Raw genomic sequence first — 13,693 nt, 5'->3', positions numbered from 1 at the left:
CCACCTCCATTAATATGGAGCGTCCTCCTGGACGCTCGTATCGCTGTGGGTCACAACCCACAGCATATACGAGCGTGGAAAATGATGGTCGCGATGGTCTTGACCATCGCGACCATCGAAACTGCGAGCAAAAGCCTGCGGTTGGGTTTCTCAACCGCAAGGCCAGGAGTGATTTTGGCTGTAAGAGAGCCAAAATCACTCCCACTGCCCGGCTTCAGACGGTAGGCGTTCCCTTGGGAACACCTTCGTCTGGCAGGCACGCCCACCAAAGGGGGCGTGCTGTCAGTCACCATCGACAGCACGCCCCCTTTGATGAGACACTCCGAGCGAAGGAAAGTCCTTCGCTCATCGGGTCTCGCGCATGCGCACGACGGAGCTCCCTCCGTCGTGCGCATGCGCAGTGGGGAACATCGACCCACTTGCGAGCGTACTGTCGCTCGCGAGTGGGTCTGAATGACCCCCACTGTCTTTTATCTTGCCTAGCATCACATCCTTTATTTGCTTACAGTCTACATTATTATTCAAATTCTGCACACATTAGAACCCCACTTTTAATCCACTCAATAACAAACTTGTTAATGCATACATATTTACCAACACTGTTCTATCACCTGCATTTCTACAAATCTCTTGCATTCATATTTCATTTATATTTCCAATTTTCATCTGTCTAGTTTACTTATCAACACCATGACAAGGTTTTCTTCAACTCCCTCCTTCACTCAGTCTCTACCTAATCCTCTGTTCAGCCCACTGCTTGCACCTTTATCCTTTCCCCCTGGCCTCTTCCACCTCCTCTTCTCCTCCCTACTCTGTCTGCCTACTCTCCCCTCCTCTCCCATTACTCCACTTTCATCCTTTTCAACCCCCCCCTCTGTCCAACTACCCCACCACTAATCCCTCCTCCCACACTCCTCTCCCTGTCACTTCACACCATTCCACATCTCACTCACTGCCCACCTCCTACAGGTTCCCTTTCTTGCTCAGGTGCCCACACCATCGCTAAACTCTATTCATATCGGTCCCCCAAATTAATCTCATCTCCACACTACAGCAACCCTGATAATCTTATTCACATCTCCCCCACAAATGCTATCCCTCAATCCTGTGCCCTCTGGAATGCCAGTTCAGTTTGTAATAAACTGGTACCCACTCATGACCTTTTCATCTCCAACTCCCTACATCTCCTAGCCATTACTGAAACTTGGATTTCACCCTCTGACACACTTCTCCTGCTGCTCTCTCCTCTGGGGGCCTCACCTTCTCTCATATCCCTCGTGTCACACACCCCTCTGGAGACCCCAGATTCAGACCCCGTTACTTACCATTACGGGCGCTGACCCATGCTGTCTTCCGGCTCCCACGCTGTGCGCTGCTTCCTCCTCTCTCAGGGCGGCCTCCGCTGTTGTCCTCCTGAACTGATTCCACGCTGGTTCCTGCTGATTGCTGGTCCGCTGGTTCCTGCTGATTGCTGGTCCCCGCTGATTACACCTAGGAAGCGCTGTCCTCCGGTCCATGGGCGCAGCCATCTTGGATTGCCCATGTGACTCCACTACCACCAATGAAGAGTCTTCTCCTTCTCCCTCAGCCTATCAGCTCCCAGCGTCCACTATAAAAGGATCTCCAATGCTGACACAAGTTGCCAGTGCAACAAGTCCCTTTGGTCTACTAAGTGAGCCTCCCCACTGCGCTCCACGGCTATCCAGCCGCTCCACGTAGCCACCCAGCTACCAGCGTCTACCCACGGCTATCCAGCCGTTCCACGTTGCCACCCAGCTACCAGCGTCTACCCACGGCTATCCAGCCGCTCCACGTAGCCACCCAGCTACCAACGTCTACCCACGGCTATCCAGCCACTCCAGGTAGCCACCCAGCTACCAATGTCTACCCACGGCTATCCAGCGCTCCACGTAGCCACCCAGCTACCAACACTACCCACGGCTATCCAGCCGCTCCACGTAGCCACCCAGCTACCAACGTCTACCCATGGCTATCCAGCCGCTCCACGTAGCCACCCAGCTACCAGCGTCTAATCATGGCTATCCAGCCGCTCCACGTAGCCACCCAGCTTCCAACGTCTACCCACGGCTATCCAGCCGCTCCACGTAGCCATCCAGCTACCAACGTCTACCCACGGCCATCCAGCCGCTCCATGTAGCCACCCAGCTACCAACGGCTACCCACGCCTATCCAGCTGCTCCACGTAGCCATCCAGCTACCAACGTCTACCCACGGCTATCCAGCCGCTTCACGTAGCCACCCAGCTACCAACGGCTACCCATGGCTATCCAGCCGCTCCTTGTAGCTTCCCAGCTACCAACGTCCACTCAAGGCTATCCAGCCATTCCAAGTGGCTTCCAAGTTACCACCTCTTCTATACGGCTCCTTTGCCGCACCACGCTACTTCTGCATTACTCAAACTCCTTATCAGTTCTCTGCACCCTCTCATGCGGAGAAACTTTATCAAGCCAAGTCTCCTCCAGCGAGCATCTGCACCAAGTAATACAGGTCCAAGGCCCAGTCCAGGAACACAGCCTCTAAATCCCACAATTGTGACACCTCGTCCTGGGGGTCGCCATGGTGGTGGTGTTGGGGTCCATCTATCCGCCAGTTATTCCTACCAGCTAATACCCTCTAACCATCCCTTACATTCCCCATATTTCAGGTTCATGCTATATGCCTCTTCCAACCAGTAAACCTCAGAGTAGCTGTCATTTACCGTCCCCCTCCAAATTCTTTGACAACTTTGCTTCCTGGCTCCCTCACTTTCTCTCCTCAGATCTTCCCTCCATTATCCTAGGTGATTTTAACATTCCTATCGACATTCCTACAGAATCCTCTGCCGCACTCACTTGACCTTGTCTTTACTCACCGTTGTGATATTTCTGATTACTCCAATTCCCCATTCCCCCTCTCTGCCCATCACCTTTTCTCTTTTAACTTATCTCTCTCTCCTTCCCCTCCTCTACCGCCTAAGGCTACCATTACTAAGCGTAACATTGAGGCTATTAACACTGTTGCTATTTTCTCCCTGCTGGACTCTCTTCTTTCCCCTATCCTTTCTCTCTCCTGTCCTGAATGAGCCACTTCCCTGTACAATGCCTCCCTTACTTCTGCTCTTGACTCTGTTGCTCTGGCAATAACTACTCACCCTCACAGATCCACACCACACCCTGGCATTCCAAATGCACCAGATACCTGCAAAAGTGTTCACAAATTGCCGAGCGTCAGTGGAAAAAATCATGCTCTAAAGCATACTTCCTCCATTTAAAATTTATTCTCTCATCCTACAGTGCTGCCCTGTCCTTCTCCAGACAATCATATTTCAAGAACCTCATCTCCTCCCAGTCCTCAAACCCCGGCATCTTTCGCCACTTTCAACTCCCTCCTCTGCCCTTCCCCTCCTCGCTCTCTGCCCTTGACTTTGCTACCTACTTTACATCTAAACTTTACTCCATACGTGAGGACATCATATCCCATCACACTCTCAGCACTTCTGCCCCTCCTTTCCTTGACCACCCCTCCCCATCTGTCTCACCAACTATGACATCCTTCTCCCCTGTTTCTGGAGATTAAGTCATGGCCCTCATCCGGTTCTCCTCTCCTTCCACCTACCCCCTTGACCCTATCCCTTCCCGTACCCTCTGTTACCTGTCTCCTTCTGCCTGTTCCCATCTTGCCCACCTCCTCAATCTCTCCCTATCATCTGGCACTGTCCCTTCTGCATTCAAACATGCCCTTGTCTCTCCCATTCTTTAAAAACCTACCCTTGATCCTAACATACCCTCCAACTACCGACCCATCTCTCTCCTCCCTTTTGCTTCCAAACTCCTTGAGCGCATTATTTACAACCACCTTACCACCTTTCTTTCCTCCCACTCCTTCCTTGACTCATTTCAATCTGGCTTCCATTCTCTCCACTCCACTGAAACTGCCCTCACAAAAGTATGCAATGACCTCCTTATTGCCAAATCCAAGAGCCACTACTCTCTGCTCATTCTCCTTGACCTCTCTGCTGCATTTGACACTGTAGACTACCCTCTCCTCCTGCAAATCCTTCACTCTCTTGGTCTACGTGGCACTGCCCTCTCCTGGCTGTCCCCCTACCTCTCTGATCGTTCCTTCTTGGTCTCCTCTCATGACTCATCTCCCCCCCACTTCCACTAACAGTAGGAGTTCCCCAAGGTTCTGTTCTTGGACCTCTCGTATTCTCCCTATATACATCCTCTTTAGATGAACTCATCAACTCTTTTGACCTCCAATATCATCTCTATGCTGATGATGCTCAAATCTACCTCTCCACCCCTGACCTCTCCCCTCGCTACTTATCCGTATCTCCAACTGTCTCTCTGCTATATCTCTTCATGGATGTCCCAACGCTTTCTTAAACTTAACATGTCTAAGACTGAGCTGATCATCTTCCCATCCTCTTCCATTACCTCACGTCCCACAATGTCATTATCTATTGATGGCACAACTATCTCCTCTAGTCCGAAAGTGCGCTGTCTTGGAGTCATCCTAGACTCCTCCCTCCTCTTCTTTAAACCACACATTCAGAACCTCTTGCAGTCCTGCCTTTTCCACCTAAAAAATATTTCCAGGATTGGACCCTCACCCAGGATGCTACTAAAACCCTCTCCAGATTAGACTACTGTAAACTTCTCCTAACTGGCTTTCCAGTCTCCCACCTCTCTCCACTACAAGCAATCCTCAATGCTGCTGCTCGGCTCAGCTTCCTCTCCAGATATTCTACATCTGCTTCCGCTCTCTTTCAAGCCCTACACTGGCTCCCCTTCCCCTTCAGATGCCAATTAAAGGTTCTTACACTTGCCTTCAAAGCCCTCGCCAAATCCTCTCCCACTTACATTTCTGACCTTCTCTCCCTTCATACTCTCGCCCGTCCACTTCGCTCAACAAATCCATGCCGCCTCTCTTGCCAACTGATTACTTCTTCCCACTCCCGCCTCCAAGATTTTGCTCATGCTGCTCCCTACCTTTGGAATTTTCTTCCTCTGCTTATCAGACTCTCCACCTCTCTACAAAACTTCAAAGGGGCTCTCAACTTCCAGCTTTCATCCTAACCCTTCCAGCTCTCATCCTAACCCACTTCATGCTCTTTCCTCCCTATCTACCCCTTCTGTGTCACGCCTGTCTGTCTGCCCCTCCTCTTTAGAATGTAAGTTCTCACGAGTAGGGACCTCTTCCCTCATGTGCTTCTCTTTACATTTTCTTCTACTTACTCCAAACAAGGGCACCTAACACTTGACTGATAACTCTCTGCTGCTTATTGTGAGTGTTTTAATCGCTATTGCAGCAATGTATATAAACCATGTCCTGCACTGTAATGTACTGCAAGTTACTTGTTTCTTGTTCACTTATTATTCTATGTACTCTGTAAGGTGCTGTGGAACACTTGTGGCGCCATATGAATAAAGGATAATAATAATTGTACCTGTAAATGGCAAGAATGCAAGAGGGGTGGCTGCAGGAAAGGCTGTAAAACAAATTATGAGTTGCATACAGCTCTGTATGCTGCCACATCTATTGAGTTTTAACAAACTTTGCATGTGTGCATTTCTTTTTTTCAGATGGTTCTCTTGCACCCAGCATTTTCGTGCCGATACTAGTAATGGTGGCTGTGATGTGTATGCATTAACAGGTATGTAAAGTAGAATTAGCATTCATTTAGCAAAATACTATCTACAGTTCGAATGTAGCTACATACAGAGAGTCCTGTATTGGCCCCCTATAGATATGTATCCAACTCACTGCAAATCGCAGTGTTGAATAATTAAATACTGGAGCAATTGAGAATTGCTCTGGTACAGGAATAGCTGATCTGAAAATGAGCTGTCCTCATGATCCCTAACTCTGCTGCTAGCAGTAATACGTACCCATGCTGTTCTTGCCCAGTGCACATGCGTGACCTGATCAAGGCGTAATGATGCTAATCTCATCATCTCAAACTTTCCACGTGGACTTTTTCTCAAGGGAATTACCGGAAGGGAGGCAAATAATGTTGGCAAGTATGTGGTATAGTAATAAATTCAGTCAATAGATATAATTAGGTCAATCTGAAATTGCAGTGCAAAACTAAAGCTGTCCAATATTTATGTGCAATACGCAAAAGCAGGCAGTATTTTCTATGTATTTGCACCCCTTGCTCCATAAAATTTGTTGGATTTTCTGTAAGCACTAGGGGCCGATGAACGCAAGTCAGTCATGACTGCTCCCATATTGCATGCACAGAACTGAATGCATATATTTGTATGTATACAGGGTTGTATATTTCGAAAACCAGACTGCCTCTATGAAAATGCTTGATTTGCTACAATCATCATAATCATCCGTGCATACTTTCACCAGTCCTACAGTGTGCTAGGTGTAAATGATCCATCAGAAACTGACACATTTACACTACTGCTCACTTCTGCGCAGATCGCAATTCCATAATTTGAACACACCTTTATAGCTCAATTATGCCTCATCAGTCACAAATGGATATGCAGCTGAACTGCATAAACATTCCAGTGCGGGGGCGTGGCCTGGATGGGCTGGTTGTAGGAAGCTAATAACGTAGCTCCTAGGCCCTAATATCCTACACACTATCCTGATCCCTGTACCCGGTCCCTGGCACTGACTATTTCCCTCAACACTCACCACTACCTGCTCCAGGAGTCCTAGGGTCAGTCTGGGTGCGCTGGCTGCTGTGCTGTGGGAGCTGAAGATCTCTCCCTGCAGCGTCTCCTCGTCGCGGGCGCCATTATGGATTCGGCCCCCGGTCTCTGAGGCTGCTCTTGGCTCTGGCGCTCGTCTCCTCTCCTGTCCAAAGGGTGCCCTGGAGGGCTGGGGAGGTGAGGGACCCTCTCTCACTGCCTGCACAGTATCCTGCTTGCCGCTGCGGACCTGTGATTCCCGATCACGGCCGCCATCTTGGATCCGGATCAGGCTGACTTGTGGCTCCTGTCTTCAGTGCTGGGTGCAGCACACTGCTGGTTAGTGTCCTGGGCGGCTAGGGGGGTGGCTGGTCCTCTCCCTGAATCTCTGGGAACACTTGGAAAATACAGGTCCTCCTCCTCCTGCACCCAGCTGCTGGCTACCACCCTGCACTGCTCTCCACTGCCTGCTGTTCCCTGCATCTGTCCCTGTGATCCAGTAATAATGGGAAAAAACTCCCAGCAGTCAGCTGCTGCGCGGCTGGAGAGGTTCTCCCGTTCTGGAACTGGCGGGGCTACGGGACCCAGGTCTTCAGGGACTCCGTCTCACTCTCAACCCTCCTCTCCGCCTGCTCCTGAGGATTCTCCTTCGGAGTCTGAGATCACTATGCATAATTTAATGCAGGCAATCACCTCTTCAGAGAAGACGCTGTCTGGCAAGATTTCTGAAGTTCATGTGGAGCTTTCCCTTATCCGTCATGATATGCAGACAATGCGAGAACATGTTGGTGAGGCTGAGACTCGTATCTCCACATTAGAGGATATCACTGCTCTGATGGCGGGACAGCTTACAACCTTGGAGTCCCAGATGGTGGCCTGTCGTACCAAAATCTCTGATATAGAGGGCCGACTTCGCAGAAATAACATCCGTTTTGTTGGTCTACCCGAGAAGTCGGAGGGTTCTCAACCGGAGTCGTTTCTGGAAAAATGGTTGGTAGACACCTTTGGCCGGGATGATTTCACTGCCCACTTTGCAGTAGAAAGAGCGCACCGTATTCCTGGTAGGGCTCTGCCTCCTGGCGCCCCCCCCTCGCACATTAATTGCCAAGATCCTGCATTTCAAGGACAGAGATTCGATCCTTCGTTTGGCTCGTCTACGTGGTCCTTTGGAATATAATGGAAATCGGGTGGCAGTGTTCCCAGATTTTTCAATGGATGTCCAGAAGTCTAGGTCCCAATTTATACAGATTAAACGTCGCCTACGTGATCTGGGACTCTCCTACGCTATGTTGTTTCCTGCCCATCTGCGTGTGGTGGCTGATGGACGATCTCATTTCTTTGATTCCCCACGTGAAGCTTCGTCGTGGCTGGATCTTAGGGGCCGTGGTGAAGATGCTCCTCCGGACTGACCTGGACTTGTTATTCCGTGAGCTGTGTTTGTTCTTTAGATAGTCTGATGATTATTAGATTTTAGTTGCTCTCCAAGTGGTCATGTTGTTGTGGTACCCGTTTTATACTGTAATCTTAGGTGCTGGGTGCCGGGGAGGGCAATTCTTTTCTGGGCCTGGCCGATACTCCACCTTACGGCTGAGGTAAGAATTGCTCCCCCTCCCTCTCTCTTACTCTTTATTATAACTAAATAAAATAAGGGGTTTATTGGGTATTTTGTTTCGGGGTTAGTAGTCGGTAGGTTAGGGATTTAGGTATATCTGGTTGGGGTGGATATACAGGGTGGGTTGCGGGTTTTTTCTTCAGGTTTATTATATGGGAATGTATTTTATGTTTTTATTTTACACCATTGCAATGTCATATTCTAAACTATTATGCTTTTATTTATTATATTTTCAGCTTTTACTGTATTCATTACTTTGCAGTGCTGCCAAGTCTCGCTGGTTGCCCCCGGCTGTGATGTCTCAGTTGTCTGTATCTCCTCTTCCCTCTGGTGTGTAGCTAACCCCATGATGTCTACTAGTTTAGGCTCCCCTCTCCAAATTCTCTCCGGGAATGTCCGGGGCCTCAATGACCGGGTCAAGCGCTCCTTAGTATTGACTCAGGTGAAAAAGGCTCAGGCTGATATTATTTGTTTGATGGAAACACATTTAGTGGGTGGGAAAGTCTTGGCTTTGCGTAAACCTTGGATAGGCTGGGCTTATCACTCCACACACTCCTCGTATTCCAGAGGTGTGTCAGTCCTTGTTCGTAGATCCCTAAGTTTTGTGCTGGATGAAGTTAGAATTGACCCCTTGGGTAGATATGTCTTCATACGGGCATTTATTCACTCCTCCCCACTTCATATTCTTGCGGTTTATATTCCCCCTCCTTATACTATTGAGGTCCTGAAAAAGTCTGCTGAGTTTATTTCTTTATCCCCTGATACCCCGGTTATCTGTGTCGGGGATTTTAATAATGTGCTACACCCTGCCCTGGATAGGTGGCATGAAAGTTCGAGTGTGTCTGGTCCCTCCCCTCATTCTTTTGTCAATTTAGTAGATGAGCTTGGGTTGGTGGATATTTGGCGGGTTCGGCATCCTCGCTTGGCTCGGTACTCTTGCTTTTCTGCCTCTCATCATTCCTTTTCTAGGATTGATCTTGCTCTGATATCCGGGAGGCTGGTCCCACAAGTTGTAGAGGAGGAGTACCGGTCCCGTGGTGTGTCGGATCATGCACCTTTAATACTGACTATTGATGTTGCTGCTCCACGAGGTCACTCTTTTTGGAAATGTAATCCTTTCTGGCTTACATTAATGGGTGCGGGCTCGGAATTGGAATCCCAATGGGCTAATTTTTTCGCTGAGAACGCTGGTTCTGTTTCCTTTGACATTTTGTGGGATGCCTTTAAGGCCGTCTTGCGTGGTTCTTTAATTGGTAGGGTGATAAATATTAAAACTTTTCATAAGAAAAAGGAGACCGAGCTGGAAAACGTTGTACTTTGTTGGAACAGAGATATCTGTCCTCGGGTTCTATTACTGCTAGATCCTCATATATGGAGGCCGCTAAACTTTTATCTGATTTCCTCTTAGATAAATCCAGAAGACGTCAGCTATTTGTTAGGCATAGTTATTATTCAGATTCGGATAAATCTGGGGCCTTCCTGGCGTATCTTTCTAGAGAAGTCCTACCCACCACAGTCGTAGCTCAAATTCGGGACTCCTTAGGTAATTTGCACTCCTCTACACCTGCTATTACGAAGGTGTTTTATGAGTATTTTGCTAGTCTTTATTGTTCCCAGGCCCACTATACTTTGGATGAATTATTTTAATATTTGGGACACATATCCCTCCCATCCATTTCCCAGGACAGCAGAGCATTTCTTGACATCCCCATTTACTGTAGAGGAAGTTGGGGTTGCTGTTTCTTCATTTCCGGGAGGTAAGGCCCCAGGGGTGGATGGGATTCCCATTGTGATTTTTAAGAAACATGCCCTTTTCTTTTTTCCCAGGCTTCTTGACCTTTTTAATGAACTGTGTGACCTAGCTGCTCTTCCCTGTTCTATGTCAGAGGCCATTATTGTTATGATCCCTAAAACTGGCAAAGATCCCCTTGATCCTGGCTCTTATCGCCTAATCTCCCTCTTTTCTACGGATATTAAAATATTGGCTAAAATGCTTGCACTTAGGCTTAGTAAGGTAATTAGTGAGGTGGTGCATCCTGACCAGACTGGTTTTATGCCAGGAAAGTCTACCTCACAAAATCTTAGGAGATTATATTCGATTTTGCAGCTGGCGGACTCTGTGGATGACGGGGCAGTGGTGGTGTCCTTGGATGCCGCCAGGGCCTTTGATTCTGTAGAGTGGCACTATCTTTGGGAGATCCTGTTTTGTTTTGGGATGGGACCTAGATTTATAGCTTGTGTTAAATTACTATATTCTTCCCCTTTAGGGCGGATTTGTATTAATGGGTATGTTTCTCCTTCTTTTCGCCTCTCTAGAGGTACTAGACAGGGCTGTCCTCTTTCCCCGACTCTCTTTGCCCTGGCCATCGAGCCTTTGGCATGTCTTATCAGAAGTCACCCCACAATACGGGCAATTCAGATACAGCAAAGGGTTGACAAGGTGGCTCTCTATGCGGATGACATGCTGTTATTCTTGTCTGATGCATCGGAGTCTTTGATCACCCTTCTCTCCGTGGTAGATTCTTTTGGACGGTTTTCTGGACTACACATTAATTGGGACAAATCTTGCATTCTTCCTGTTCATGGTCCTTCTACTCCTGTTGGTGCTGTGAATACTCCCTTGGAATGGACCTCCAGGTTTAAATATTTGGGAATTTGGGTAACGTCATCTATGTCGGACTTTGTCCCACTTAATGTCCAGCCACAAATTGACTTCTTGAAATCCAAGCTGCACGTCTGGAATAAACTTCCCTTGACTGTTACAGGTCGAGTGAATTTGGTAAAAATTATTGTTCTCTCCAAATTTTTATATGTTTTTCAGCAGGCCCCTGTTTATATCTCTCCTTGTATATTTAGACTGATAGATAGTTATATCTCCTCTTTAGTTTGGGCAGAAAAACGTCCTCGAATAAAACTTAAGACCCTATGTAGACCTAGAGCGTTGGGTGGCCTAGCATTTCCGAATTTCCGCCTTTATTATTTGCCACACAATTGGTTCATCTACGGGGGTGGGTTTTGGGTGAAGAGAGCAAGGATTTGCCTACTTTATTGGTACATGCTGTTTCTAGAAGATGTTCCTCTTTGCAATTATTACTTGATGACAGGTGCCCTATGGGGGTAGCTCCATTGGTCACACAGGCTCATAAACTGTGGAAACAGTCCCGTGCTTTAGTGGGGGCAGAAGGTATTGATCCTGATTTATCTTTATGGCATTCTTCTGCTCTTGGAGAGCTGTCCCTATTAGATTGTAGCTCTTTGTGGTCCAGGAGGGGGGTTTTCTCCCTCGGACAGTTATATAGTGATGGGGTCTTAAAAACTTTTGACAGTGTTAGGACTGAATTTGAGGTCCCAAATTCTATGTTTTTCCGCTACTTACAGCTTCGACATGCCTTATCCGTCCAGTTTTCTTCTGGCCCTCCGCAACTTACTCCTGATCCAGTTAGGGCTGTGCTGCAAGCGACTAGTGGTAAGAGATTGATTTCTCGACTGTATTCCTACCTCCTAACCGTTAATTCTGATGACACCCTAGAAACACTTAGACTTAAATGGGTGGATGATTTGGGTCCATTAGATGATGATGAGTGGTCTCTAATGTTGAATAGTCATGTGACTGCCACCTCTGCAGTGCGATTTCAACAGATAAAAATTTTTTCATTACACAGGGTGTATCTTACCCCCCTATTATTGAATAGATTTGGATCTGGAGCTTCAGATAAGTGTACTAAATGCTCTACTCCCCAGTGCTCATTTTGGCATCTCCTCTGGGAGTGCTCTGCTGTCCAGGTGTTTTGGTCCCAAGACACTAACTGTGTCACCAACACGGAACGTGGTATCCCCATTTTGTCCCCTAAAATGTGTATTTTTGGATTGGGTCTTGTGGACAGGGCTAATCGTTTGACGGTCCAGTATGTGATTAATGCAATGACTATGGCAAAGGTTTGTATTGCCCATACGTGGATGGCATCTAGGGGCCCTACTTTTGCTGAATGGTGTGGGTTGGTGAATGAAGTGGTGGGGCATGAACGTTTTTTATATACTAAGCGTAACTGTATTCTCAAATATGAGCGTATTTGGGGCCCATGGATCTCATCTTCCCATTATGTTACTCGAGGTGGGGGGATTTCAGATGCTGATGGGTTAGCAACCAGCGAGACGGCAAAATAATGTCTTGATATTCTGAGGTTTTTTTTGTTTATGACTTTTCTGCTACATTGAATAGCTCAGATTTCTTCTGTGCAGACATTTTGTTCTGTATTACTTATATATCGGATTTGACTGTGCATTGGCTGTAAATGGCTGTTTATTGTGTTTCTTATTTTTTTTTTATTATTATTAGTTATTTATTTATTTTTGGGGGGGTTTCATAGGGGTGGGGGATTGTGTTTCTTGTATTGAGTTTTTGATGTGAAAAAAGTTCTATAAATAAACTCAATGTAAAGAAAGAAAAACCTTCCAGTGCATGTCCTAAGCAAAAACACACATGGATTTGTGTTCAACTCTACATCGGCTCTTAAATGAGGCCCACCATGTATTAAAAATCACATAGAGCCTGATTCTTAGTTGTATGCAAAGTCGATGTCGGATGAGTTGAGCGATTATGTTCTACTGCGCTCCCGTCTAAGTGGCACTGCACATGCATCCAGAGTCTGTGTGCACAGAGTACCAGCTGCAATTAAGGACCTTCAGAAATTTCTTGAAAATGTATTGGGCATTCCTGGGAGGTGGCTAAGCTGCTGCATGGAGATGGTCGGCCATATGGGTGTGTTATTGGAGTGTCACAGGCGTCTCGCTGACGTGGTTGCAAACTGAGACGAATAATCATTCAGATTGAAGGCCAAGCATGGAGAATCTGCACCAAGTATGGGGCTGGTGCAAGTTCAATGGTGAGGTTCATCTAAAGATGCACCAAGCGGAAATTCAGCCTCTAAAGCTGGCCACACACTAGACCAACTTACATCCAACCATCCAACTAGTTGATTGGTTGGAATGAAAATCTGGTAAGGGATGAAAGCAAATGACAATCAGCAATTTGCTCCCAAACGCCAGAAAATGGACTAAAAACTGTTGTTTGAACAAATTGTTTTGATTAAACATTTAACAAACTTGTCTGACGACCATTTTCATCTGTTTTCTGGCATTTAGGCGCAAATTGCTGATCATCATTTACTCCCATACGTTACCAGATTTTCATTCCAACCAATCAACTATTTGGCTGGTTGGACAGATAATCTTTAGATGTGTGGCCAGCTTAAGGACGCTCAAAGTCTCAGTCCTTGCTAATTCCGATGCATGAAAGAACACCAGGGACAGGATTGTAGAGGCATTTTCATATAGTTACAGAATCACTCATAATCAGCCCCTTTGGAAAAACTGCAGTAGGTTGTGAGCAGTTACTTTGCACTGAAATTGATAACATAAAGCTGCT

General features: G+C 47.1%; 1 protein-coding gene across 1 annotated transcript in view; it reads right to left on the bottom strand.

Moving 5' to 3' along the window:
* Positions 1-13,693, bottom strand: part of LOC148539621 (A disintegrin and metalloproteinase with thrombospondin motifs 2-like) — a 975,120-nt gene that overhangs the window by 442,436 nt on the left and 518,991 nt on the right. The window lies entirely within an intron of this gene.

The sequence above is a fragment of the Taudactylus pleione genome, unplaced genomic scaffold (assembly GCF_031769625.1).
Source record: "Taudactylus pleione unplaced genomic scaffold, aTauple2 ptg000025l, whole genome shotgun sequence".
Classification (NCBI taxonomy): domain Eukaryota; kingdom Metazoa; phylum Chordata; class Amphibia; order Anura; family Myobatrachidae; genus Taudactylus; species Taudactylus pleione.
This window is presented reverse-complemented; position numbering and strand designations above follow the sequence as displayed.